Source organism: Rattus norvegicus, chromosome X (assembly GCF_021556685.1).
Source record: "Rattus norvegicus strain SHRSP/BbbUtx chromosome X, alternate assembly SHRSP_T2T, whole genome shotgun sequence".
Classification (NCBI taxonomy): domain Eukaryota; kingdom Metazoa; phylum Chordata; class Mammalia; order Rodentia; family Muridae; genus Rattus; species Rattus norvegicus.
Window position 1 is genome coordinate 67261516 of NC_141554.1, and position 25571 is coordinate 67287086.

General features: G+C 46.3%; 1 long non-coding RNA gene and 2 other non-coding genes across 3 annotated transcripts in view; 2 read left to right on the forward strand and 1 right to left on the reverse strand.

Annotated features, from left to right (window-relative positions):
- Positions 1-11236, forward strand: part of LOC108349225 (uncharacterized) — a 30035-nt gene extending 18799 nt beyond the window's left edge. Inside the window, exons 3-11 of the long non-coding RNA XR_015646980.1 lie at positions 2269-2385; positions 3066-3230; positions 4138-4291; positions 5400-5669; positions 6303-6587; positions 7101-7214; positions 7836-7923; positions 8515-8635; positions 9364-11236. This is a non-coding gene — a long non-coding RNA (uncharacterized LOC108349225). The remainder of the gene's footprint in view (positions 1-2268; positions 2386-3065; positions 3231-4137; positions 4292-5399; positions 5670-6302; positions 6588-7100; positions 7215-7835; positions 7924-8514; positions 8636-9363) is intronic.
- A 5960-nt stretch (positions 11237-17196) lies between these two features.
- On the reverse strand, positions 17197-17322 carry Snora11e (small nucleolar RNA, H/ACA box 11E). The gene has a single exon (XR_015647152.1). It is a non-coding gene; the product is annotated as a small nucleolar RNA SNORA11 (small nucleolar RNA).
- Positions 17323-24330: 7008 nt separating this feature from the next.
- Positions 24331-24456, forward strand: Snora11d (small nucleolar RNA, H/ACA box 11D). Its single transcript, XR_015647153.1, has one exon. It is a non-coding gene; the product is annotated as a small nucleolar RNA SNORA11 (small nucleolar RNA).
- Positions 24457-25571: the final 1115 nt, after the last annotated feature.

The following is a 25571-nucleotide window of genomic DNA, read 5'->3' on the forward strand; positions in this document are numbered from 1 at the left end:
CACACGGATACTCTTGTTTTGTTCCTGATTTCAGTAAGACTTGCTCCAACTTTCATTTATTTAGCATAGTGCATAGTTTATGTTGAAAGTCCCTCCACCCTAGCCTCTGCAGGATTTTTAATCATGATTGGTGTTTGATTTTGTCAAACGTCTTTTCTGTATCAATTGAAACCATCATGTATAGATATTTTTAAGGTAAATATAATATGATTCACTATTACTTTTTCAAATATTCTTTGATGTCATTTGCTCCTCCTTGTTCTGTATCATTTTTCCACCTCCCTTTCAAGTTAAAACTCCACTCCTTGTTTTCCCATTTTTCTCTTTATATCACTCATAATCTATTACTTCCTTCTCTAGAAATCACCCCCTACCACCTGGTGGTTCCTTTAAAGTTTCTGGTTATTACAATTACTCAAGGTTACATATTCACATCTGAAGATTTGGAACTAAGAGCCACAGATGACAGGGAACATGCAGTGTGTATCTTTCTGGGTTGGGTTATTTCATTCAATATAATATCTTATAGTTTCATTTACCTGCAAAAATCCACGATTTAATTTTTACTCAGGGATGAACAGTATTTATGTTTTCATTATTTACTATTAATTCATCAGTTGAAGAACACTGAGGATGTCTCTATTTCCTAGCTATTGTGAATAGAGTGGCAGTGAACATTGCTGAGTAAGCATTTGTGGAATAGGGTGTTAAAAATTTTGGACATTTGCCAAGGAGTACTATACTTGTGTAATGTGGTAGACTTATTTTTAGATTTGTGGGAATACTTCAAACTGATCTTTAGAGTGGCTTCACCAGGTTTTGGAAAACCCCTAACAGTGAATGAGGGTTCCCTTTTCTCAAATTCCTTGATAGTGTTTGTGATTGATTGTTTTGTTGATCTTAGTCAATCTGACTGTGGTAAGATGAAATCTTAGAGTTACTGTAATTTGAATTTTCTTAATTGCTATGATTATAAACACTTTGGGAATTTTAAAGTCTTTTATTCTTTGATAATTCTGTTTTTAATTGGTTGTTTTCATGACTCTATTTTTGAGTTCTTCATATATTTTGAATATTAATCTTTTGTCAGATATATAGCTAGCCAAGATTCTCTACTACTCTGAGTTTCTTCTTTACCCACTTGATTGCTTTCATGGCTGTATAGAAACTCTTTAGTTTTATGAGGAGCTACTTGTCAATTTTGGCCTTAATTTCTGGGCAAAGTGAGCCACTTTCTAGAAGTCATTTCCTATTCCTATCTCTTGTAGGATGCTCCCTAATATTTCTTCTATAGGTTTCAGCATTCCAGGTTACACATTGACTTCTTTGATTCACTTGGAGCCATTTTTTTTTTGACCATGGTGATATATACAGTTCTAATTTCATTCTACATGGGGACATCTAGTTTTCCCAGCATTGAAGATACTATCTTTTGTCCTGTGTGTGATTTTAGCATCTTTGTTGTAATGGAGGTCTGGTAGCTGTCTTAGAGACTGCTAATTTATTCCTTGGCATGAACAAAGAATTGAATGCCTGGGAAAGACAGCAGACAAATTTGAAGATAAGGGAAGATTTATAGCGTTATCCTGCCAGGATAGTAGAAACCTAAGGCCGGAAGTCTCTCTTTTTTTTTTCTTTTTTTCGGAGCTGGGGACCGAACCCAGGGCTTTGCGCTTGCTAGGCAAGCGCTCTACCACTGAGCTAAATCCCAACCCTGGCCGGAAGTCTCTTAAACAGAGGCTGACTTCCATACTTTGTAGGTCTGTTGCTTCCTTCTTTCCCCCTACTTGTCCTGTCTAGATACCTGCCTCTGTGCCTGCCTGCCGTTTTTCTTCACAGAGCCTTCTGGGAATAAAAAGCATCCATTTCCTAAAGCCTGCTTCTGTTTTCCTTAACTATGTCCCTCTAACTATTCTTAATACCCTGAGGTGGTTTGAATAATAATGCCCCCCTCCCAGACTCATACATTTGAAAGCATAATCACTAGCAAATGACACCATTGAAAGGATTATAAGGATTAGGAAGTGTGACCTTGTTGTAGGCCATGTGTCACTACGGGTGGGCTTTGAAGTTTCAAAAGCCAACACCAGACCACTGGTGCCTATAGATCAGGATATAACTCTCAGGTTACTGTTCCAGTGCCTATCTGCAGTGCTGTCATGCTTGCTGCCTTGGTGATAATGGACTAAACCTCTGTAGCTATAAGCAAGTTCTTAATTAAAGGCTTTCTCTTAAAAGAGTTGCCTTGGTCATGTTGTCTCTTCACAGCACTATAGTTGCAGCAAAGTGACTAAGACATATCTGCCTCGGAGATTGACACTGCTGTCGGAGGAATGGATGTTGACTGCTTTACTTACTTCCTGCTCAGAGGAGTGGCATCTAGAGGTATCAGTCTAAGTGAAGGATGGTTCAGGGTACCGTGCCCAAATTCTAGTGGGCAGTGTTTCTGGGATTCTATCTGCGGTACTTTCTCTAGCAGCTGTTTTGCATATATGCATATAGTTTCAATGAAGTTGTATCACTTCCTCAAAGAGCCATAGACTGTCTAACGAAACCTTAGTACCAAGCATGAGAAACCTTCTTTTCTGTTGTTGGTCAGGGGAGTCTAAGATACTCCAAAGACGATATAGGCCATTGCTATTACCTTTGCCCCCAGAAGTTGAAGATTATGTCCCTAGTGCTGACGTGCTCTTCAGACATAGGATTTGGAGGATTTGAACTGGACCTAACCTGAAAGCCTCTTCCCCGAAGACTATCTTTCATAGTAATGGAGAGTGCTGTGTAGACTGCTAAAAGAGGGAAGCAATCAATAGTCCTACCAATCCATGAGGCTTATATGACCCAAATAGTGACCAGCATTAGCAAGATACAGGTGCTAATAAACTGCTGTCTAATTAGACTTAAGACCTGCTCAACAGTAGGGAAATCATGCCCGGTACTACAAACCCAGTCAGCTACCTGTGACTAATGAGGTCACAGATTTGTGAGGAGAACCTACTGATGTCATGTCCCTGTAACAATAATTAACCTAACTGCTTTCTAAATATTTGTCCTTATACCCACAGATAAATGTAGCCCTCACTCGTCATAAAAGAAGCATGTCTTTGCAGAAAACAGACAATTTCAGAAAACTGCAGCTAGTCAAAATGCAGTGAAGAACTGAATGTAGGTTTGCCCAAGCACCTCTGAAGTTCATGAAACATCATAGAAGGATGGAAAGTTTTAAACCAGTAAGTTTACTGTGAGATTGTGTCTACTAGAAGTGACAGGGAAGCTACACCATGAGATCTCAAAAATGTGGCTCCCAGAAAGGACCTGAATAGTGACCATACCAATAGGCATGCTTACTTTGAAGGAGAAAATCTCATGGGACCCCACCCCTGGACAAAAACTATAGGTAATAACTGCTGGAAAGGGGAGAATTAATCTCCCCCCAGGAATGAGCCCTTAAATTGGTTGTCTACAAGTAATCAACACTGGAAAATACATATGTACATACATACATACATACATACATACATACATACATACATACACACATATATATAAAACTTTAAATGGATTCAGAAGATTGTCTTTATATATGTATATGAAGAGGACATGGATGTGAGAGAGAGAAAGAGAATATTAGGGGCAGACATGAGGGGCTTAGAATGAGGAGAAGGAAATGATGTAATTACATTTCGTGACTCTTCTCTCTTGCGCTACTTTCTGGACTTTCAGAGGCGATGCTGTCCTGCAGTTAAGTAGTCCTTCTTTAGATGCCTGTCCTGCAGTTAAATGGTCCTTCTTTAGATGCCTATACTTTAATACTGTATATTTATTGATATCTATAAACAAGAAGGCTTTTTTGCGTGTTCTTGAACTTTACATAAAGGGAACTAAACAGAAAAAATGGAACAGAATTCAGAACAATATATTTTAAGCAATTTCAGTTATTAAACTGCTTCTTTTCCTTCCTTCCATACCTCCCATCTCCCTTCCCTCCTCTCTTTTCCTCTGCCCATCCATACCTTTTCTCCAATTCTCAATTTCTTGCTGCCTTACTTTTCCTTAGTGGTGTGCAAATAGTTGTGTGGTTGTTCACCTGTTTTCTTCATTTGTACCCTCTTAACTAAAATATCTCTTGTGCCAAAGGAATCCTTCTGTGCCAAATCCTTGTACTTAAGAAGTCACTGGCAGCAACTTAGAGGTCTGCTGAAGTGTTTGCAAATGCCTACGATCCTAGCATGTGCTCAGGAGGAGCTGGCTGGCCCTGGACAAGGTCCTGTTGCACTTTCCCAGGGCTCAGGTATGCATCTAAACTGTCTCTTATGAGCATGTTGGAATCAGGAAAGTTATGCACATCAATGTCTGTAAGGCTCAGAATATCTAATGGAAATAGTGCTTACAGGAAGCAGATGAGCTCTACGGTGAGTGGCTGCTTACTGCTACTGTCCTTGTCAGAATAGACATAGTAATTTTGGAGATGGGTCATAGCTCTTGAGTGGAGTATGGCCATATGTTTGAAGTGACCCAGGATATGTCTTTGATTTATTATAAAATAGTCACTGCCCAGAGAGCCGCATGTGGCAGGTGAGGTCAAGGTCAGTGCTTGGCTTTGTGGCGCTGTGCAACTGTCCTCACCCCATACGTGGGAGGTGACTCAGGCCACTGTAGGAAGGAGTTATTCAGAAAAATACTTTTTGATGACCTAATTTTGGGCAGTTGAAAGTGCCACATTATTGCTGAAATGAACTTTGGACAACAGAGTGACTTTCTGTCTGCTTTCAGTCCTCTTTTCCACACTCTACTTCTTTTGCTGCTGTACCAGCAATGGTGAAGAAAGATAATATTTGACCTTCCAATGGGACAGATTGGGAGCAATAGAGGTATAACAATCTAAAGCATTTTAGAAGATTCTTTGTGAGAACAATTTTAGGTTATTCTTAAAGATACTCATTAGCAAATTCATTGGTATACATATATTTCTGTTTAACTTCTTTTGATGCTGTTATTAAGAAAAGTTAAATGTCTAGCAACATGTATACAGTGGTATCAAACAGGTACTCTTTTGGTATTCTGAAACCAAAGTCAAAGAAGTGTTTCTCCATCACCTGAAGCTTCCTTTATTCCTTTAATGCATTCCACCATGGAGTAATATGGTATCAAATCGATGTGTGTGTGTGTGTGTGTGTGTGTGTGTGTGTGTGTGTGTGTGTGCGTGCGTGCATGCATTTATATATCAGTGTGTATACAGTTAATGTGAATTTTAAATGTATAAACAATGTATACACTATAGATACTATATGTAACCCCAATTTCCCTCTCCAACTTCTGTCATGTCCCCCCAAACATGCCTGCTCCTAATTTCATATCTTTTTTTGTAACTCTATTAGTCCAATTATTGTTCCCCATAGGAAACCTACTCAAGACCCAGCTATACCACTTCTGAGCATATACCCAAAAGATGCTCCACCATTCCACAAAGACACTTACTCAACTATGTTCAAAGCAGCTCTTTTCATAATATCCAGAAACTGGAAACAGCCTAGATGTCCCTCAACTGAAGAACGAATAAAGAAAATTTGGTACATTTACACAGTGGAATACCATTCATCTATTTAAAAAAGGATATCATGAATTTGACAGGCAAATGGATGGAACTGGAGAATATCATCCTGAGTGAGGTAACCTAGACCCAAAAAGACCACTAATGAGTTGATATTAGCCATAAAATACAGGTACCATGATACATTACACAGACCCAAAGAAGCTAAACATGAAGGAAGGCCCAAGTGAGGATGCTTGAATGTCACTTAGAAGGGGGAATAAAATAGTCACAGGAGGCAGATGGAAGAAGGGAACTGGGAGGGAGAGGGGATAAGGAGGGGAGTGGGGAGGGGGGTGGTCAGGATCAGGTGTGGGGAGGGATAGGAAAGGTGACCAGATGTTCATAAGAATGAATGGAAATCTGAAACTGATTAGGGTGGGGAGGTACGGGTATCTCTAGGATATGACAGAGACCTGGGATAAGGGAGGTACCTAAAAATCAATGGGGGTGACCTTAGCTGTGACTCAGAGCATTAGGGATATGAGACCTGAGGTGGCTACCTCCTGTTGCCAGGCCAGAACTCCAGTGGAGCAATAGGGACACCAACCACCAACAAAACTTAAAACTAAAAATTTATCCTGTCTGCAAGAAATCCAGAGACAGGGAATGGATCAGAGACTGAGGGAATGGCCAACCAATAACTGGCCCTACTTGAGACCTGTCCCACCAATCTCTTGACACTATTAATGATATTCTGCTGTTCTTGCAGACAGGGGTCAAGCATGGCTGTTCTCTGAGAGGCTCCACCCAGCAGCTGACTCAGAGGGATGCAGAGACCACAGCCAAACAGTGGACAGAGCTTGAGCACTCTTATGGAAGAGTAGGAGGAAGGATTGCAGCCCTGAAGGGACAGGAACTCCACAGGAAGACTAACTGAGTCAACTAACCTGGACCGTTATGGCTCTCAGAGACTGAACTACCAACCAAAGAGCATACATGGGCTGGACCTAGGCCTCTTCACACATGTGTAGCAGATGTGCAGTTTAGTTTTCATGTGGGTCCTAAACAACTGGAGTAGGGGCTGTCCCAAAAGCTGTCACCTACATGTAGGCTATGGTCGTCTAGCTGGGCTGCCTTGTCTGGCCTTGTGTGAGAGAGGAAGTGCCTAGCCCTGCAGAGACTTGAAGTGCCAGGGTGGGGAGATAGCCAGGGAGCCCCCAACTGCTCAGAGGAGAAAGGGAGGGAAGGATGGTAGAGAAGGATTGTGGGAGGGGGTGACTGGGAGTGGGCAGTGAGTGGTATGTAAAGTGAATTAAAAGATTATAAAAATTGTATGTTTATCAGTACTGTTAAGCTCAGTTGCAGAGAAGAGTGCCATGAAGCATGTATACTGAGCGCACTCCGCAGTGTGTTTACTGAGATGGTACACTGTTTAACATGTTAGAGACTGCCATTTTAAACTAGCACGCATCTTCCTCAGATTTATCTGAGATCATGAATTTAGGACTATTTCATTGTGTTTTGACTGATTTTGTTGGCTTATATATTTTATTATCTCTTTACATAGAATTGTTGATTTCCAAAATGGGGGTGAGGGTCTAATGAAAACCTGCCAGGCAGACCATCTAAGCTACCTGCTCTTCAACCTTGCTTCAACTTAACGAGCATCAATCAAGCCAAGGTAAAGCACTGAAAGCTGGTCCTGGTACTTGTGCACGGTCATGTTTCTAGAACCTGTTGGGGGCCGCTATCTTGATTCTTGAAAGACTGGATTCTGAATGTCCTTGACCTAGATTGGCAGCCTGTGGTCTGGAAGCTTCCTCAATGGATACAGGTTAACTCACATTTGCTCCACTCAGACAATGGGGTTATGTGGCAGTCCCCTAGATATTCACACAGTGTAGTGCAGGAGAAACATTGTGAGAACCAGTGTTAGACATCAGTGACAGGACTGGGGCATGCAAGGGGGGCATGTGATGAAAGTATAGGGACATGGACAGGTCCAATTATTGACAATTTGTGTAGTCTGAAAGCAATAATATTGGTGAAATCATTTGTGGTTAAATCTAGGTTACCAAAAGAGTACACAAATTAGATTGCCATAACTGTGCTTCCGGTCATCGTAGTCACAACTCGGGCCTAATGCGACTGTTAGAAGGGAGGTGGGGAGGCTCTGGGAGGAGTCGGTAGGAGGAATGTTTTTGTAGGAAAGAAGCCTATTGTCAATAAAAGAAAAATAGAATAATAACAACAAAAACCAAACCAAAATAATAATGGTTCTCCCTCTCCCTGTGGTTATCAGCTATCAAAAGCTTTTCTTTAAGGGGCAAGTCCTGAGGAACACACTTCTCTGAGTTTGGGCTGACATCGTCTTGTGCAGTATTGTGAAGGTACACAAAGCTTCTGTCAAGTCATGAATGTGGTCACCATGTCATGTCCAGAAGACAACTTTTTGAGTGTTAGTAGTCAATGAAGAGATGCATGATTGGTCAAAGTGCTAAGAGGAAGAGACCACATGCTCTGAGGAAGTAAGATGCAGAATGGGTGGGAAGATCAGGAACCAATGATGGTGGTCTTGGTGAGGATGGTGAGAGATGTTTACCATAGTACATACTTTTATATAGTTGGATCTTTAGGCAGTTTACGGACCTGTGTATGTGTGAGTGTGACTGTGTGTGTGTGTGTGTGTGTGTGTTTGTATGTGTCCGTCTGAATGTGTGTAAGAGCAGTTGACAAAAACAGGTCATAAATTGAAAGAGAATAAATAGAGATATAGGAGATTTGGAGGGAGGAAAGGGGAGAGAGAAATGTACTAATATTATAATATCAAATATAAAAGATAAATTAATCACGGTGCATTAACTTAAAGACACTGGCTAGTCTAGTAAAAAAAGGAAAAAGAAAAACAGCTGGGCAAATAATGAGGAGCACAGCAGTGAGCAGCACTCGTGAATGTCCTCTGACTTACTTCCTGTCTCCAGGTTAATGTCCTAACATCCCTGAAGGATGGACTACAAGCTACCAAAAGAAGTACCATGTGCCACAAGACAGACGATTTGGTCATAAGGTTTTATAACAGAGGTGCAGACCCCAATATTCCAGGTACGTGATTCTTCCCAGGGATCAAGCTTCAAATCCTGAAACAATTGGATCCAATCAATCCAATCTAAATAACTGGTTGTTTGCAAATCAGTCATGTATCTACGGCACAGGTGGAAGCATCTTGCCTTTTAGGGTCGTTTTTGTGTTTAGAATTGACAACTGGGGAAGACAACTAATGCATTTCCCTAAAGAGCCTGCAAGGCACCTTCCAGCAGTATGAACACTAGCCAGTAGAATGGAAGCTTCCAGCTTAGATCTAACTTGATTTATCTGTTTGATGAATCCCAAGCCTGTGGTTTCTTCAGCAATAGGATCTTGTTATCTAGGTCCAGTGAGTGACCCAGGCCAGGGGCAATATCCGTCATCCATTGTTTCGGGAGCCTCCAGCCAACAGCTCAGAAGGAGAGAGCCTACCACTGGTGCTGAGATTTGATTCGAACCTTGTGGCTGTGGGGAGCAGCATTACCCATTCATTTAGCACACCTCCGTCCAAAATTGGTGTTCTCTAACCGAACTTGAGACCTGCTCAACAGGACAGACATCATGGGTGGTTCTGAAAACCTAGCAGACTGCCCAGGACTGGAGAAGTCATAAATCTGGGAGAGGAACATACCACCACCAGTTTCCTATACCATCCTAATGACGGAACTATGCTCTAAATATTTGTCCTTATACCCACAGATAGTGCCATCCTGATGCCTCATCGATTTTCTTTCTCTTTGCAACAGACAGAGATCATTACAGAAAAGAACCAGCATCGAACTGCAGAATCGTGGAACGCAGCCACAACGGATGCATCTACAAGAGAGCTGCATCTCGGGCTCAGGGAATATTTTGGAAGAGGGGGCAGAAACAGTCTAAGAACTAGAGGATCAGGGAACAGGAGGCAAGGCTGTGTCTCCTGAGAATGCCAGAAGCTGCCCACAAAGTCTCAGCAACACGACTGTCCCACCATGAGCTGATCAAGGCCAACAGTAGACATGCCAAATAGGGCAGGGGAAGGCCCATGAGGCCTCACCTTCTATCCAAAGGACAAGGGGAAACTAAGGAGTGCTGAGAGCTAGGGAAATAGGCTTCCCCAGGGAAGAACACAACAGTTGTTTATCTCCTACCAAAGGCCAGTCTGGAAACATGCATCCCAGTCACCTCATAAAGCCTGAGTAGGTTATATTCAGAAATATGTATGCGTGCACACAAATACACAGATATGTGAGCAGGAAAAAACAATTGATGAAGAAAGGGGTCATTTGAAAGAGAAGAAGGAAGGGTGGGTGTGAGTCTTTGGGGGTAGAAAAGGAGGTAGAGGACAGATGTAATCACAATCACAAAAAAAAAAAAAAGAAAGAAAAGAAATCTTTTAGTTGCCAGCTGAATTTAGTAAGATTCTGTATGGCTGTTGCCTAAGTCCTAACTTTTGGTTGACCTTTTCCACAACCCCATTACCCCCAGCACCATCCCCTTTATTAAGGCTTTCTATGCCCGGGATCCTCCCAACTCCATGCTCGTATCCCAGGCATTTTACTGCCTCAAGACCACCTCTCATGGCTCCTTTCTTGTCCCATGACGTCTACCAACAACAACTCCTATTTAATCTGATCTTGACCATGACCTGTGCAGACACTCATATTCGAACAAAGAAATGTAAAACTGTGATATTGGTGTCCATATAAGAGAGAACATAGGTGGCTTCTGAGGCCGTTTTGGCAAAGATTCGAAAAAGATACATTGGAGAAGAGGCAGCCATCTTCATTGACAAATAGTCCTGGGGAGAACATGTCGAAGGCTAAAATCAGGTCTCTAACTTTAGACTCCAGAAATATCAGATCTAAATGGATAGAAGATTGAAATTCTGAGGATCCCAGGGGAAAATGCAGGGATCTTTCCTCCAGAGAAGGGGGTAGCCATGAACATTTGTCAAAGGTTGAACAACTCCAGAATTGGTCTACACATTTGGGAGGTGGGATTCTGAGAAATGAACAACCATGTTCATAGTAAAAACAAATCAATTTCCAGAGTGAAGAGACAGAATTCACACTGGGTGAAAAAACCTGGTGACACGAGTCATCGTACAGAGACTCGATGAAATATATACATGATTCAGGCAACTACAAAAGAACCAAACGGCTCAAATAACAGTAACTAAAACACATTTCCCACGATGTATAATATATATGACATGTATAATATATACAACATATATATAAACATGAGGGAGACTCTGATAAGGTGGACAAAGTAGGTGGGAGAATTTGTATGAGAAGCAAAAGGAGCACAGGAGACTTGGAAATGGGTAAGGTCTGCTTTACATTTGAAAGTCTAATGCATTAGACCCACCACCATTAGCACCATGGGTACACTGTTATAAAGTGGGTGAATCGGGCTGGAGACATGGCTCAGAGGTTAAGAGCGCTGTCTTCTACAAAGGACCCGGTTCTGATCCCAGCTCCACGTAAGCACACCTCACAACCGTCTATACCTCCAGTTCCAGTGGATCTGACGTCGTCTTCTGGCCTCCGACGCCTCAGGCACTCTTAGAGGGCAAACGCATGCATGCAGCCAATCAGTCAAACAGGCAAAAATAAAAATGAATCAATCATTGAACAAGGTACCCCAATGGCTTTCTAAAATCAGTAAATATCCATGTTGCCTTGCAAGGGATGGTGCTGCATCTGAACAATCCTGTGCCCTTGTGTGGGTTGTAAGTAACAGAGTGGTTGAGGGAGGCAGTGATGATGCACACATTGGTTACACTCACGGGGGTGGGGGGGGGAGAAATTGCCTAGGGGAAAATGTGAGAAAATCAGAGATGGGAATACAAGGCGGCTTCTTATGCCCATGCCCCTCTGAAGCATGGAGGAGCAAGAAACTACACTTGGGCCCAGGGGTGCTGGCGTTGGTGCAGTCCGTGCTGATGAGAGGACAGAAGAGTCAGGGGGATGGGGTTTGCTGTGCTCCTTAAAAAAGCCATCACAGTCATGAAGAGGAGGGGATGCAAGACTTTAGATGTAAACGGGGTGGGGGAAGAAGCAGGGACAACTGGTCAACTACACAGGGAAGCCCGCTAAGAAAGGGCACGCATTATAGAAACACCAGACAACAGAGAAGAAGCAGCTTACCTGAAATGAGGTATGAAGCAGAATGGCATAGTGATGGGAAAAGTCACTAGTGAAGAAGGATTTAAAGGTGCAAAGATAACAGATTCCTTGAAAAGTTCAAAATTTTAAAGAGTTCAAGAGACTAGAGAAGCTGGGAGAGCTGGTGCATTAAATCCAGCTGTGAAGAGAAAGGCTGAAAGGCCACATTTCTGTGTCAGGACTCATGGGGATGAAGGTTCAGCCAAGGCCGACATGCATGGAGAGGCAGGAGAGAGGTTCTAATCTGGCATATCTAGAATGGTTGATCAGGGTGGCAAAGACCGGCCTGGTGAGATGAAGACACCATTCACTGGAGGTCATTCTAGGTCCTGGATGCACAAGTTTCCGTCTCTCTGTCCACAAGCTTAGAGCTGGCTGAAGAAGAGGGTAGATGGCCTGCTGAGAGGGACGAAGAAGAGGCCTCTACAATAGAGTCAAATGTTGGAGGTGTTTTTCTCCTCAGCAGAGGGAGCAAATGGGAATTCTCCAGAAGCAGCAGAAAAGCTGTGGTCCTGGCATGACTTAAAATGGACTCTCTCCAGAGGCCCACCCCTCCTGCAGTGAGCAGAGGACTGCTGCGTGTTCTGGCCTCTGGGAACCCAAATCCACAGCAAGGCTTTCCTTCTGCTTCTGGTGCACACGTTAACCACTGTGGTTCCTTCCCACTCTTTGCCGAGGTCTGGTCCACACATAGCTTGCACTGTTGGGTGGGGGCGGTGTTAAGGCGGGGTTGGGGTCAGGGCAGGGTATGAGGTAAGGAGCAGCACAGACAGGTAAACGTTGCCTTCCTCAACTGCCCTGTCTCCATGGAATCTTCCCTCAAGGAAAGCTGGGTCTGCAGTCTCTCAGTAGGGATGAGACACGGAAGAATCACTGGTGAACACACGCACACTGGTTATAAATAGAGAATGGTTGTCTCACAGAGGTCCTGGTGGTCAGGAAGGTGGCATGCCCCTGTGCAGGAAGGGCATAGCTTTGAATGTAGATGGTTCAACTGGAGCGGAGATGAGCCTCTTGGGCTTTGGGAGCCAAGCTGGTGCAGGGCAGGAGAGCTGAGTGGTCAGCAGGTGCGTACCAGGAAAGGACAATGTAGCTGCACAAATGGGTGTCAGACACACACGAGTAAATGGGGGTGAAGGAAAGAGAAGCCGGGGACCTAGCCCAGCTTCTGTGCTATGCCCTGTGACAAATCCGTGCTCTCAGGCCTCCCATGTTGAGCAGTCTCATGAACACAAAGGTCAAAGTTGTCTCCTCAGGAGAGGAGGATAAGGCTGGGGGCACTGAATATGTTGTGGTGCTTTCTAGAATGGAAATCTGGCAGTAAGATTCCCGAGTCCGTTTCTTTAAAGCCCAACAGAGTTGGCAGGAGGTGAAAGCCTTACAGTATTATCCCCTTGCCTGGGCATCACGTCTCCCAGGTCACAGAGGGGAGGAGAGACACTTCACCTGTCCCTCATGACTCTCTACTGGTGAGGATTGAAGCATGACTCTGGGGGCAAAATGATGAAAGTAGACTGGCATACAGGTTTTTATCATGAAACTGATCGGAAACAACAACAGTATGACGGGCTCGAGGGTGTGAGAACAGGGGAGCAATTTTAGAGAATCAAGAGGGCTAGATGTCCCCATCCCATTTTGGGGTATAAACTGGTGTTGCTGAGGGGGAGGCAGGGGTGAGGGCTGCAAGCCACCCTGATGCAGTATGCAGATGTAGACATTCACCTCTGGCCTCTGTACCTTCTTCTGTGCCTCGTCAAGCAGTGAGGGGAGGGCAGGTGGAACTGTGCAAGGTCCCATTTCCTCCCTGTAATAGAGGCTTGTGTACCGCAGAGGAGCAGAGAACACAGGCACTTCTCTGCTTCCTTTTGTCTCATATTTAGTCCCTAGATCATGAGCCTCAGTTACCATGGGAACTGAAGCTGAGTGTGTGATGCATTCACTGGGCTGTGGGAGAAAAGCAGAGCTGGTCCTTGAAATAAAGCCCTCTGGGAATAGAGATTTTAGCAAAGTGTTCCCGTTAAAAGAATTAGTAATTTCTAGAAATATATCGATCCCTGCGACTAACAGATAGGAGGAGTGGAGGGGAGCAGAAAAGGAGAGAGAGAGGGAGGGAGGGAGAGAGGGAGAGAGGGAGGGAAGTAGAGGAGATGAGAGAGGAGAGACAGGAAGACGGAGAGTGGGAAGGAGGGAGAAAGGGCGCGCGAGAGAGAGAGACACAGAGAGACAGAGACAGAGAGACACAGAGGGAGAGACAGAGAGACAGAGAGAGACAAAGAGACAGAGACAGAGAGACAGACAGAGAGACAGAGACAGACAGACAGATACAGAGAGACAGAGAGATATACAAAGAGAGACAGAGACAGAGAGAGAGGTATCTGCAGTGTATCACGCTGTCATGGTCTGCACTACACGATTCTTGTGGATGAAGCTACCATGAAAAGTACTGGGAATTTAATTAGAATCAGTGCTCTTAGGGGTCCCCTGAAAATTGCTGCTTTTTGCTGTTTTGAAGCATATTAGCACAGGAGGCAGGGAGTAGGTGTAAGCAAGCCATGGGTAAAGTGCCCTGTTGTCATGGAAAGCTGTAATGTGACACACACAGCAGGGACCCAGGCACCCTGTGCCCCTTCCCCTTGGCTTCCCTATCTCCTTTCAGAGGGTCTTCACAAAGAGACCCAGGCTGGACCTGACACCGAATGCCTGTCTCCTGTGTCCTCTGACTTTAGCAAAATGAAAATTCACCCCATAGTCTAGGAAAAAACCTCTGCAGTACAGACACTGACAATCTAACAGTAAATGGCTACCTGCCTCCATGGCAACCCGAGGAGAGCTATCCATCCTGCCAGGAGAAGAGACTGTGCTCAAGCTCACTAAGGCCTTGGCAGAGCTGCTCAGTGGTCTCTGGCAGGCCACGCTTTCCTCTGGTTTGGCTTCCTCTTCTCAGTCTCCAAGGCACCCGGGAATGGAGCATCAGTGAGGATGAAGAGGAATTAGCGCGTGTGGTTAGGGAGACCGGGGCATGGGAGTGAGAACGTAGTGTGGAGCATGGGTGGAGGTTTTGCCTGCTGGACTCTATGGGACTCTCGGTGGCAGCCGCAGCCTGCTACAAGGTCAAGAACAGGATCCTATGCTCTGAGGGCTCTAGCTCTGAGTCCTTCTACTGCTGCCTCCTGGTTGTGGCCATCAGACCAAGTGGCCTCGCTCCTGGGGCCTCAGATTCCTCATCTCTGGGATGGGGAAGAGATAGATCACTGCCCCCTTCTCTGCAGTGCAGAAAAAGGAAATACCAGGCAGACCATGCATCGTATACGAATGGCCAAAACCAGCTCTCCATAATCAGCAAGCAGAACCATACAAATTTCACAACAGTTTTTACTATTTACAAGTAGAGGAGGGGTCAGAAGGAGTAGGCCAGGGTGAAGGAAGAAGGTGTGTGGGAGTGGTCAGCCATCATAGTTTCTGCTGCCTCAGACCTAGCACATCTGGAGGTCTGAGGAGACACTGGCCAATCAGAACCTTGTGCTGTTGAGTCAGGGTTGGGAGTGTGCGTGCATGCGTGGGTGCGTGCGTGCGTGCGTGCGTGTGTGCGTGTGTGCGTGTGTGCATGTGTGTGCGTGTGTCTGTGTGTGTGTGTGTGTGTTTGTGTGCAGTAAGAGCAGCAGCAGCTGTGTTGGAGCCCTTTGTCCCCTGTTGCTTAGATGGAGGAGTTGAGGCCTCCAGGTAGTCAGTGTTCATAGTCCGTATTTCTTCCTATTGCTTTGAGAAACACCACGAACATAAGCAACTTGAGGATGGAAGGGTTTACTTCACCTCAGTTTCTTGTCCATTTTCCAAGGAAATCATGGAAGGAAGGAGGAGCAGGAGCTGAAGCAGGAGCCATGGGGGCTGCTGCTTAGTGAGTGGTTTTCTGTAATTTGCTCAGCCTGCCTTCTCATGGCTCTGAGCACCACAAGCAGTCAGGCCTGCTAAGACTTCCCTGGGCTACCAAAGCCTTCTCAGGTTCATTTCACCGTCAAGGCCCTCCCAATCTTATGCTGTTGTGGAAAGCAGGGGGAAGTTTCCCTCTTTACCGTGGCTTAGCAGATACTCAAGCACCTGATTGCACTTGGCACGTCCAGCAGGCACTAGGAATGCCTGTGGGACTTCCCGAGGTGTCAGTCCTAGGGAAGGGCCTAACCGAGATAGACAGCACAGATTGGAACCCAAAGGTATGGGTGCCACACTGGTGATCAGAGCCCAGGGAAACAGCCAGCGGTGAGACTGAGGGTGTTTGAGTCCTGGATGCAAAACATAAACTTATGTCTCCTGGATTGTGAATCCTGCTCCTCTGGCACAGATATCGTGATGTGGGCAGTCGTTCATTCCATGGGCAGAAGAAAGGGGACATCTGGACACACTATGCTCACCCATAGTCCTCTGGGGTAGAAAATACAGCCAGATCACTCTGAATCAGAGCCCTGTTAGACCCAAGTCTAAATGGGATCCCCTGCCTACTCTCCCACATGAGGATCAAATCCATGTCTGAGCCCACTGCTACCAGAGTCCACGTTTCCAACCCTGTACCCGACCCAGTTCAGAGTCCCCTCCCACCCAGCCACCCCTCCCCCCAATCGCTTTTAGATTTCTCCAGGCAAACTGATTGCTTGCCCCTTACCTAGAGTCTCAGATCTTGGACTCAAGCTCCCTTTCCAGGGATTCTAAGTCCGAGACCTGAATAGTGGTGTTTCAGTCCCACCCTTGGCTTAGACTGAAATCAGCTGGGTCCTCCCATCTAGCCCTCCCCCTGCCAGCCCCACACACCTCTCCTCTTGGCTTTGGCCAGTGACTTCTTCAGATAGGGTTTTTCAGAGCGGTCCTTTGCACCTAGTGTCTGAGCACTAATCCACTGAGTGTGCACGTGCCTCTGTGTGTGTCTTTGTATCTGAATCCCTGTGTTGCCTTCCAGCATGTCCTCAGGGGTGGAATCTGTCCCTACACTACACACACTGCTATAGAGCATTTCATGTATGAACTTTGGGGTAATTTCCTCATGGATGTCTGAAAGCTTCTTTTGTGATAGAATCACTGAAAACAGCCTCAGCCTTGGACCAAGTAGAGACTCTCTTGCATCTGGGCAATGAATCTTGGCATCCTCATCTTGCTGGGTCATGGCTGGTTTGAAGACTGCAGAGGAACTCATGCTTGGGTCTGGTACTGTTGGGTTTCCGCTGGTATTCCCGGTACATTGGAGTGAAAAATAAACTCTGCTAGCCAAGCAGACCTGTAGCTGACCCAATGAGTTCCAGGGGAACTCTGTTCTACCCGAGTGATGTGACTTGGCTTGCATTTAGGGATCTGCATGCCTCTCCAAGCCTGACACAGTTTCCCAACACCTCAGCTTCCAAGAGTAAGGCTCCCCGGCCTTGTGACAATGGTCCTACTCAGAATCTGTGTAGAATATTTGGTCAAAGCAAAACCACTTTTGTGCTTCTTATCACAGCGGCTCCAGATTTCTGTTGGGCATGTTGCAAACAGAGGAGTCAGTTTTTAATCCCTTTGCCCTGAACACACCCTGGTGCAAGGGTCCTGGCCAAATAGTACGAACAATGACTAGAAAGGAAAAGTCCAGCACTCTTAAACACCTGTACTTCTGTTTGTGCGCAGGAGCACGGCAACTGAGTGCCTCTGCCCATCACTATGTGTACACAGACCAGCCTGTATCTGCACTGTGCATTCTCGAAGGACCAAAGAAAGGGTGTGCCCTGACGTTTTCCCGCTGTTGAATGTGCTCAGAACCTTCTGATCTCAGTGCCCAAGTCTCCTCAGACGGAAGATAGGGGAATTGTGTGTGTAAGTCTGCGGACAAACTGCTCAGTTCTGGTCCTATTACACTGTCCCTGTATAGTGTTCTCAATCTCTGTTCCCTTTCCCCCAAGACCTCCCCTGAATTTCATCTTCCCACCTGCCAGCTGTGGTGGTTCGAATAAAAATGACCCCCCCATAGGCTCATAGAGAGTGCCACTATTAGTAGGTGTGGCCTTGTTGGTGTAGGTCTGGCCTTGTTGGAAGGTGCGTGTTACTGGGGCGGGGCTTTGAGGTCTCAGGTGTTCAAGCCAGCCCCAGTGTCACTCTTCATACCTGTGAATCCAGATGTAGAACCCTCAGCTACCTCTCCAGCACCATGTCTATCTGCATTCGATGATGCTTTCTGCCACGATGATAATGGACTAAAACTCTGGACTGTAAGCCAGCCCCAACTAAATCTTTCTCTTTATAAGAATTGCTGTGGTTATGGTGTCTCTTCACAGTAAACCCTAATTTAAACACCAGTAAAACAACAAGCACAACAACAGCAACAACAACAACAAGAACCAAACCCTTCTGCAAATCTGACCACCAGGTATGTCCCCATCAGAGACCAGAATTCCTTTACTTTGCCTGTCAGTCTAACGAATGGTCTCCCCCACTGACCAGCACCATGGATCCCACACACGTGAAAGAAGCTCATGTAACCCTTCTGACTCATAAAGTCATCAGTGACTTTTTTTCAGATCACACAGAAATGGGTGCTTCATTCTGAGGGTAAGCAAAGACATCCATGAGTTCTGGCAGTGGTAGTGAAAGACGTGTGCAAGAGCACTCATTGCTATGACACAGCCCAACAAGAGGGCACACCAGACGAACACTAATCCCAGATACCTGACAGAAAGGATAGACACTGCCACCAACTCTCACTGTCTCAGATCTCATCTGGGGACAGTGAGCTGTAAGCGGCTGAGAGTTCTAGAAAGCTCCTCATTTGTCGTGATGAGACCCATCTGCTGTCTTCCTAGTTCAAGGAGCCACAGTCCCATGTCAAGCCAGTCCTATCCTGGAACCTCTTCTGCTGGAGGAGAAAACCGAGGCACAGGAACTGAAGAGTCATACGTGGGGCACTGCCCCATCTTGTGGAGAATCTCCTCCCTGAGGACAGATGCAAAGCAAGTTGGGGAACAAGGGTTAGACACATGGATGACAGTGAAGAATAAGCAAACCTCATCAGGATGAGGACTCACTTTCACTACCTCAGCTGCCACTCAGGAAACTGGTGCTCAAAGTCACCACGGTGCAACTCAGGTGGGGAGTGTTCTTGGGCCTAACAAGGAGGAACAATGACACTGCCTGGAGACCACTCTGCCCACACCGCAGCCAGTTCTCCAAAACCCTCTTTCAACAGGACAATTCTTCCCCATCACGTGGAGGGGTCCTCTTCCCCTTCCCAGACAATTCATAGACCCACAACTTAAGACTGATTTGCCTCATCCCTAACAGGGTGTGAGGATCCATTTCCCCTGGGTTCTGCATAATATGAAGTAAGGCAGGGAACAGAGCTGGGAACAAAAGCTTTGCAAATGGCTATGGGGCTTACAAATACTGTTGTGGAGTTTGCTGGTCTTGTCTACCTCAAGGTCTACCTGCAAGAACCTCTCCATGGAGGTCCAGCCTGTCAATCACAAACCAGGCCGGCAGTAGCAGGTGCCTGTTTTCTTTCACCCAAGCTATGCATATAGCTGTGGACTTGCATGGGTTCATGCATGTAAAATCCCCAAAGCCGACAGGCCTGGGCCCAGCATGCTACCTTTTTACCCACAGTTGCTGTGTGCTGTTCCTTCACAGTGAGAGTATTACTGGGTCCCTTGAGTTCTGTACTCCTGTTTACCTGAGAGCATCCAGGCAGTGACAAGGCTGCAGCATTCTCTTTCTATTTCTTACCCCAGAAGGCAGCAGGAGAATCCTTCATGTATTCAAGAACAGATGTTCTTCCTTATCTATTTCTGTCAGGTGGGTTCTAAATTCTACCTGCAGAGAAACAAGTGAATTCACACCGTCTTCTGAGTAGTAATGCACAGTCAAGCCCAGGTTAGGACACATCTTAGCTCTTAGATTAGTTCACACCTATGCAAGACTGCAAAAGAAAATGGGACAAGCAGAGACAATGAGTAGCATCTACCTCAGGATATAGAGAGACCCTCAGAATGCAGGACAGAGAGACACCAGGGAAGACACACATGTCCTACTCTGCTAGTACAATAGAAGCTCAAGTAGTGGTGGGCTAGAGGTGGCTTCTCGAGCAAGTAGGATGGAAGTTCAACTTGGTGACCCACAGCATGCCTATGGCTTAGACTTTCTCCCATCACTCCCTGTAGCCCCCTCCCCCCAAGCTTTTCTAGAGTAGGTGGTTGGGCCTTGCCTTATGCAAATGTTCATTGTATTCTCTGACTATATCCTTCAACATGTCTGTGGGGTAAATGTACCTTATCTGAGTAGGGGGTGCTCAGAGACTCAGCCCTTTGGCCATTCCAACTGAAGGCAGCCATTCTGAATTCTGCTTAAAGACCAGAGAATCCACTACAGCAGGAACAGTAGGTGCATAAGCAAAAGGATGTTCACAGAGGCACAGGCTGCCTGCCTGAACACTTGGTGATTACCTTCTTGTAGTTCTTGATCAAGTATTTCACCAACATACTTGCCTGGAGTAGGAAGAGGAACACCAGAGAAAATAAAAGCATGGATAACTACAGAGTACTATCCCATGAGGGAGGAGAGAAAAGAGGCAGGAGGGATGGACTTTTTTTACCTTCTTTTTCAGAAGGGTCATATTGACCAGGGGCTGACACAACACTTGCCTTAAGGTATCTGGGATTTGTGGGCACTGGGGGCCTAGGAGCTAACTGAGTCTGAGGTGACTGTCACTGGGGACAGAAGTACCATCCAGGTACTTAGCAGGCTCGCTTCCCTCTTCAGTGTTCTCATATCCTTCATCCATGTGCTTAAACTACACCAGAATTGGCAGACACAGACAGGCCTTCCTGACTCTTCAAGAGTGCCTCACATACACCTTACCCATGCAGACTCTTGGCAGCAAGAGAAGAACAAGTAGTGGCTGATGCATTCTCCAACCAGACCAGAGAATAGGAACTACATGGAGTCACCAAAAGATGCTAAAATATGTGTAGTAGAAGATCAAGCACACACAAGGAGAGGGATGAGGGTAGGGAGGGGAGAAGGGAGAGAATGGGAGGAAAATGGTCAGGAAACAAAGAAAGAAAGGGTAGGAGTCAAGAAAGTATGCATGACACAGAGGTCTCAGCTTCTTGGTTCTCTTGTCCTCCATCCTGAGCCAGAGCTCAGCACGATGCTGGGGAATAGCAGCTGCCCGCAGACTCTAGGATGCTTGCGACTACTGTGCCCTTAGCAGCAGCTGTGGCCACAATATTCTGGGCTCTACCTGCACTGTCTGAGCCTCCACAATTGTGATGGTCTTACCACTTCTCTGGCAGGGGATGTCTGGGACATTCTAGAAGCAGCACTGGGGATCTGCCCTAGCAGATCCAGGGAGCATGAAAAGGACATTCCACTGATAATTGCTGGCTGAGTGACAGTAAAAATATCATTCTGGTGCAAGAAGGCTGTTTGAGGCTGGATAGCACCCACCTCTCTGACTTCTGGAGCCTGAGAGAAATCATAGGCCCTACGTGCCCCCTAGGTAGCAACCTCCTGTATTACAGATGGTCTTGGATGATGTTGTTCCGGAATCTGGGGGCAGTCACAGTACCGGTCACTAACCCCTGAAAGATCTGTGAAAAGACCGTTATCTTAGGGGTATCCCCACCCCAAGGAGGGCTGTGTGTCACAGGCTTGGCATTGACTCTTGGGGCCTACTGTGGAGTCATCGGGTGGTTGGTAATCATCCAATCGAAGAACATAAAATCAGCAGCTGCAGCAGCTCATGCAGCTGGGCTAGAGGCAGAGGCTATATTGGCAGCATAAGCTTGGGTCTCCCCATTACAGGCCAGGGTTTCAGGATCCAGCTGGAATGCCTCCATCAGTGTCTGGGCCAGCACAGGGTTTTCCTGTTCTCAGGGCTCATTCTGCAAGGCCAGAAGCCAGGAAAAGGGAGGGGAGGGCCGGGCATCATGCTCCCTGGGAAACCCAAGCTTTTTTTCCAGCAGCTACTCTTGGACTCTAGTATGCTTGTAGCTGTCTTGTACCCTAAAGACCTTTTCCAGTAGGACAGGAAAACTTTGGTAAACCCGTGCAAACTTGTACCAATCTTGCCTTTCTTGTATCTGCGCCCCTCGAACATGGAAAGGGAGCAGAACAATCAGGTGGACAGGACTGAGGCTCACTGAAAACAAGTGAAAGCTAACAAGGGCTCTGAGGAGATGGATGTCAAAGCTGTTGAAGATGCCAAAGCCACCAAGAGCACCGCATTCTTCATAGCTGTTGCTGCCTTCACTTTCTCCCTGATGTGCTCTTGTCTTCAGCATTGCAGTATTCTGGATACACATGAGAAATTGTCTCAGCCATACATAGGAGCAGGCAGCTCAGGCTAAAAGTGAGAGTGAGGGGGAAGGAAGGGGTGGAGGCATCGTCTCTGCTTACATGATGAGAGCAGCATTCATCCGGTAGATATGGAGGACATAAGCAGGATAGGAGAGGTGGCTGTGTGTGATGGGGTAGACTGTCAGTGACAGAGACAAAAAGACAATCAGAGAAGACACAATAATGCAAAGGAACTCTAGAAAAGAATTCTGGATGTCTAGAATTGACTAGTACCTGAGTTGTAGGAACGAGTCACAAGCATCCTATAAAGAATGCAGTGAGAGAGGGCAGGGTAGGAGCTTGAATTTGAGAGAAATGCTACAAGGCAACGCAAAGATACAGATACAAAGACACACACAAAGGCACATGCACACTCAGTGGATGAATGCTCAGACACCAGATGCAAAGGAATGCTCTGAAAAACCTATCTGACAAGTCACTTCATATTATGCAGAACCCAGGGGAAATGGATCCTCACACCCTGTTAGGGATGAGGCAAATCAGTCTTAAGTTGTGGGTCTATGAATTGTCTGGGAAGGGGAAGAGGACCCCTCCACGTGATGGGGAAGAATTGTCCTGTTGAAAGAGGGTTTTGGAGAACTGGCTGCGGTGTGGGCAGAATGGTCTCCAGGCAGTGTCATTGTTCCTCCTTGTTAGGCCCAAGAACACTCCCCACCTGAGTTGCACCGTGGTGACTTTGAGCACCAGTTTCCTGAGTGGCAGCTGAGGTAGTGAAAGTGAGTCCTCATCCTGATGAGGTTTGCTTATTCTTCACTGTCATCCATGTGTCTAACCCTTGTTCCCCAACTTGCTTTGCATCTGTCCTCAGGGAGGAGATTCTCCACAAGATGGGGCAGTGCCCCACGTATGACTCTTCAGTTCCTGTGCCTCGGTTTTCTCCTCCAGCAGAAGAGGTTCCAGGATAGGACTGGCTTGACATGGGACTGTGGCTCCTTGAACTAGGAAGACAGCAGATGGGTCTCATCACGACAAATGAGGAGCTTTCTAGAACTCTCAGCCGCTTACAGCTCACTGTCCCCAGATGAGATCTGAGACAGTGAGAGTTGGTGGCAGTGTCTATCCTTTCTGTCAGGTATCTGGGATTAGTGTTCGTCTGGTGTGCCCTCTTGTTGGGCTGTGTCATAGCAATGAGTGCTCTTGCACACGTCTTTCACTACCACTGCCAGAACTCATGGATGTCTTTGCTTACCCTCAGAATGAAGCACCCATTTCTGTGTGATCTGAAAAAAAGTCACTGATGACTTTATGAGTCAGAAGGGTTACATGAGCTTCTTTCACGTGTGTGGGATCCATGGTGCTGGTCAGTGGGGGAGACCATTCGTTAGACTGACAGGCAAAGTAGAGGAACTCTGGTCTCTGATGGGGACATACCTGGTGGTCAGATTTGCAGAAGGGTTTGGTTCTTGTTGTTGTTGTTGCTGTTGTTGTGCTTGTTGTTTTACTGGTGTTTAAATTAGGGTTTACTGTGAAGAGACACCATAACCACAGCAATTCTTATAAAGAGAAAGATTTAGTTGGGGCTGGCTTACAGTCCAGAGTTTTAGTCCATTATCATCGTGGCAGAAAGCATCATCAAATGCAGATAGACATGGTGCTGGAGAGGTAGCTGAGGGTTCTACATCTGGATTCACAGGTATGAAGAGTGACACTGGGGCTGGCTTGAACACCTGAGACCTCAAAGCCCCGCCCCAGTAACACGCACCTTCCAACAAGGCCAGACCTACACCAACAAGGCCACACCTACTAATAGTGGCACTCTCTATGAGCCTATGGGGGGTCATTTTTATTCGAACCACCACAGCTGGCAGGTGGGAAGATGAAATTCAGGGGAGGTCTTGGGGGAAAGGGAACAGAGATTGAGAACACTATACAGGGACAGTGTAATAGGACCAGAACTGAGCAGTTTGCCCGCAGACTTACACACACAATTCCCCTATCTTCCGTCTGAGGAGACTTGGGCACTGAGATCAGAAGGTTCTGAGCACATTCAACAGCGGGAAAACGTCAGGGCACACCCTTTCTTTGGTCCTTCGAGAATGCACAGTGCAGATACAGGCTGGTCTGTGTACACATAGTGATGGGCAGAGGCACGCAGTTGCCGTGCTCCTGCGCACAAACAGAAGTACAGGTGTTTAAGAGTGCTGGACTTTTCCTTTCTAGTCATTGTTCGTACTATTTGGCCAGGACCCTTGCACCAGGGTGTGTTCAGGGCAAAGGGATTAAAAACTGACTCCTCTGTTTGCAACATGCCCAACAGAAATCTGGAGCCGCTGTGATAAGAAGCACAAAAGTGGTTTTGCTTTGACCAAATATTCTACACAGATTCTGAGTAGGACCACTGTCACAAGGCCGGGGAGCCTTACTCTTGGAAGCTGAGGTGTTGGGAAACTGTGTCAGGCTTGGAGAGGCATGCAGATCCCTAAATGCAAGCCAAGTCACATCACTCGGGTAGAACAGAGTTCCCCTGGAACTCATTGGGTCAGCTACAGGTCTGCTTGGCTAGCAGAGTTTATTTTTCACTCCAATGTACCGGGAATACCAGCGGAAACCCAACAGTACCAGACCCAAGCATGAGTTCCTCTGCAGTCTTCAAACCAGCCATGACCCAGCAAGATGAGGATGCCAAGATTCATTGCCCAGATGCAAGAGAGTCTCTACTTGGTCCAAGGCTGAGGCTGTTTTCAGTGATTCTATCACAAAAGAAGCTTTCAGACATCCATGAGGAAATTACCCCAAAGTTCATACATGAAATGCTCTATGGCAGTGTGTGTAGTGTAGGGACAGATTCCACCCCTGAGGACATGCTGGAAGGCAACACAGGGATTCAGATACAAAGACACACACAGAGGCACGTGCACACTTAGTGGATTAGTGCTCAGACACTAGGTGCAAAGGACCGCTCTGAAAAACCCTATCTGAAGAAGTCACTGGCCAAAGCCAAGAGGAGAGGTGTGTGGGGCTGGCAGGGGGAGGGCTAGATGGGAGGACCCAGCTGATTTCAGTCTAAGCCAAGGGTGGGACTGAAACACCACTATTCAGGTCTCGGACTTAGAATCCCTGGAAAGGGAGCTTGAGTCCAAGATCTGAGACTCTAGGTAAGGGGCAAGCAATCAGTTTGCCTGGAGAAATCTAAAAGCGATTGGGGGGAGGGGTGGCTGGGTGGGAGGGGACTCTGAACTGGGTCGGGTACAGGGTTGGAAACGTGGACTCTGGTAGCAGTGGGCTCAGACATGGATTTGATCCTCATGTGGGAGAGTAGGCAGGGGATCCCATTTAGACTTGGGTCTAACAGGGCTCTGATTCAGAGTGATCTGGCTGTATTTTCTACCCCAGAGGACTATGGGTGAGCATAGTGTGTCCAGATGTCCCCTTTCTTCTGCCCATGGAATGAACGACTGCCCACATCACGATATCTGTGCCAGAGGAGCAGGATTCAC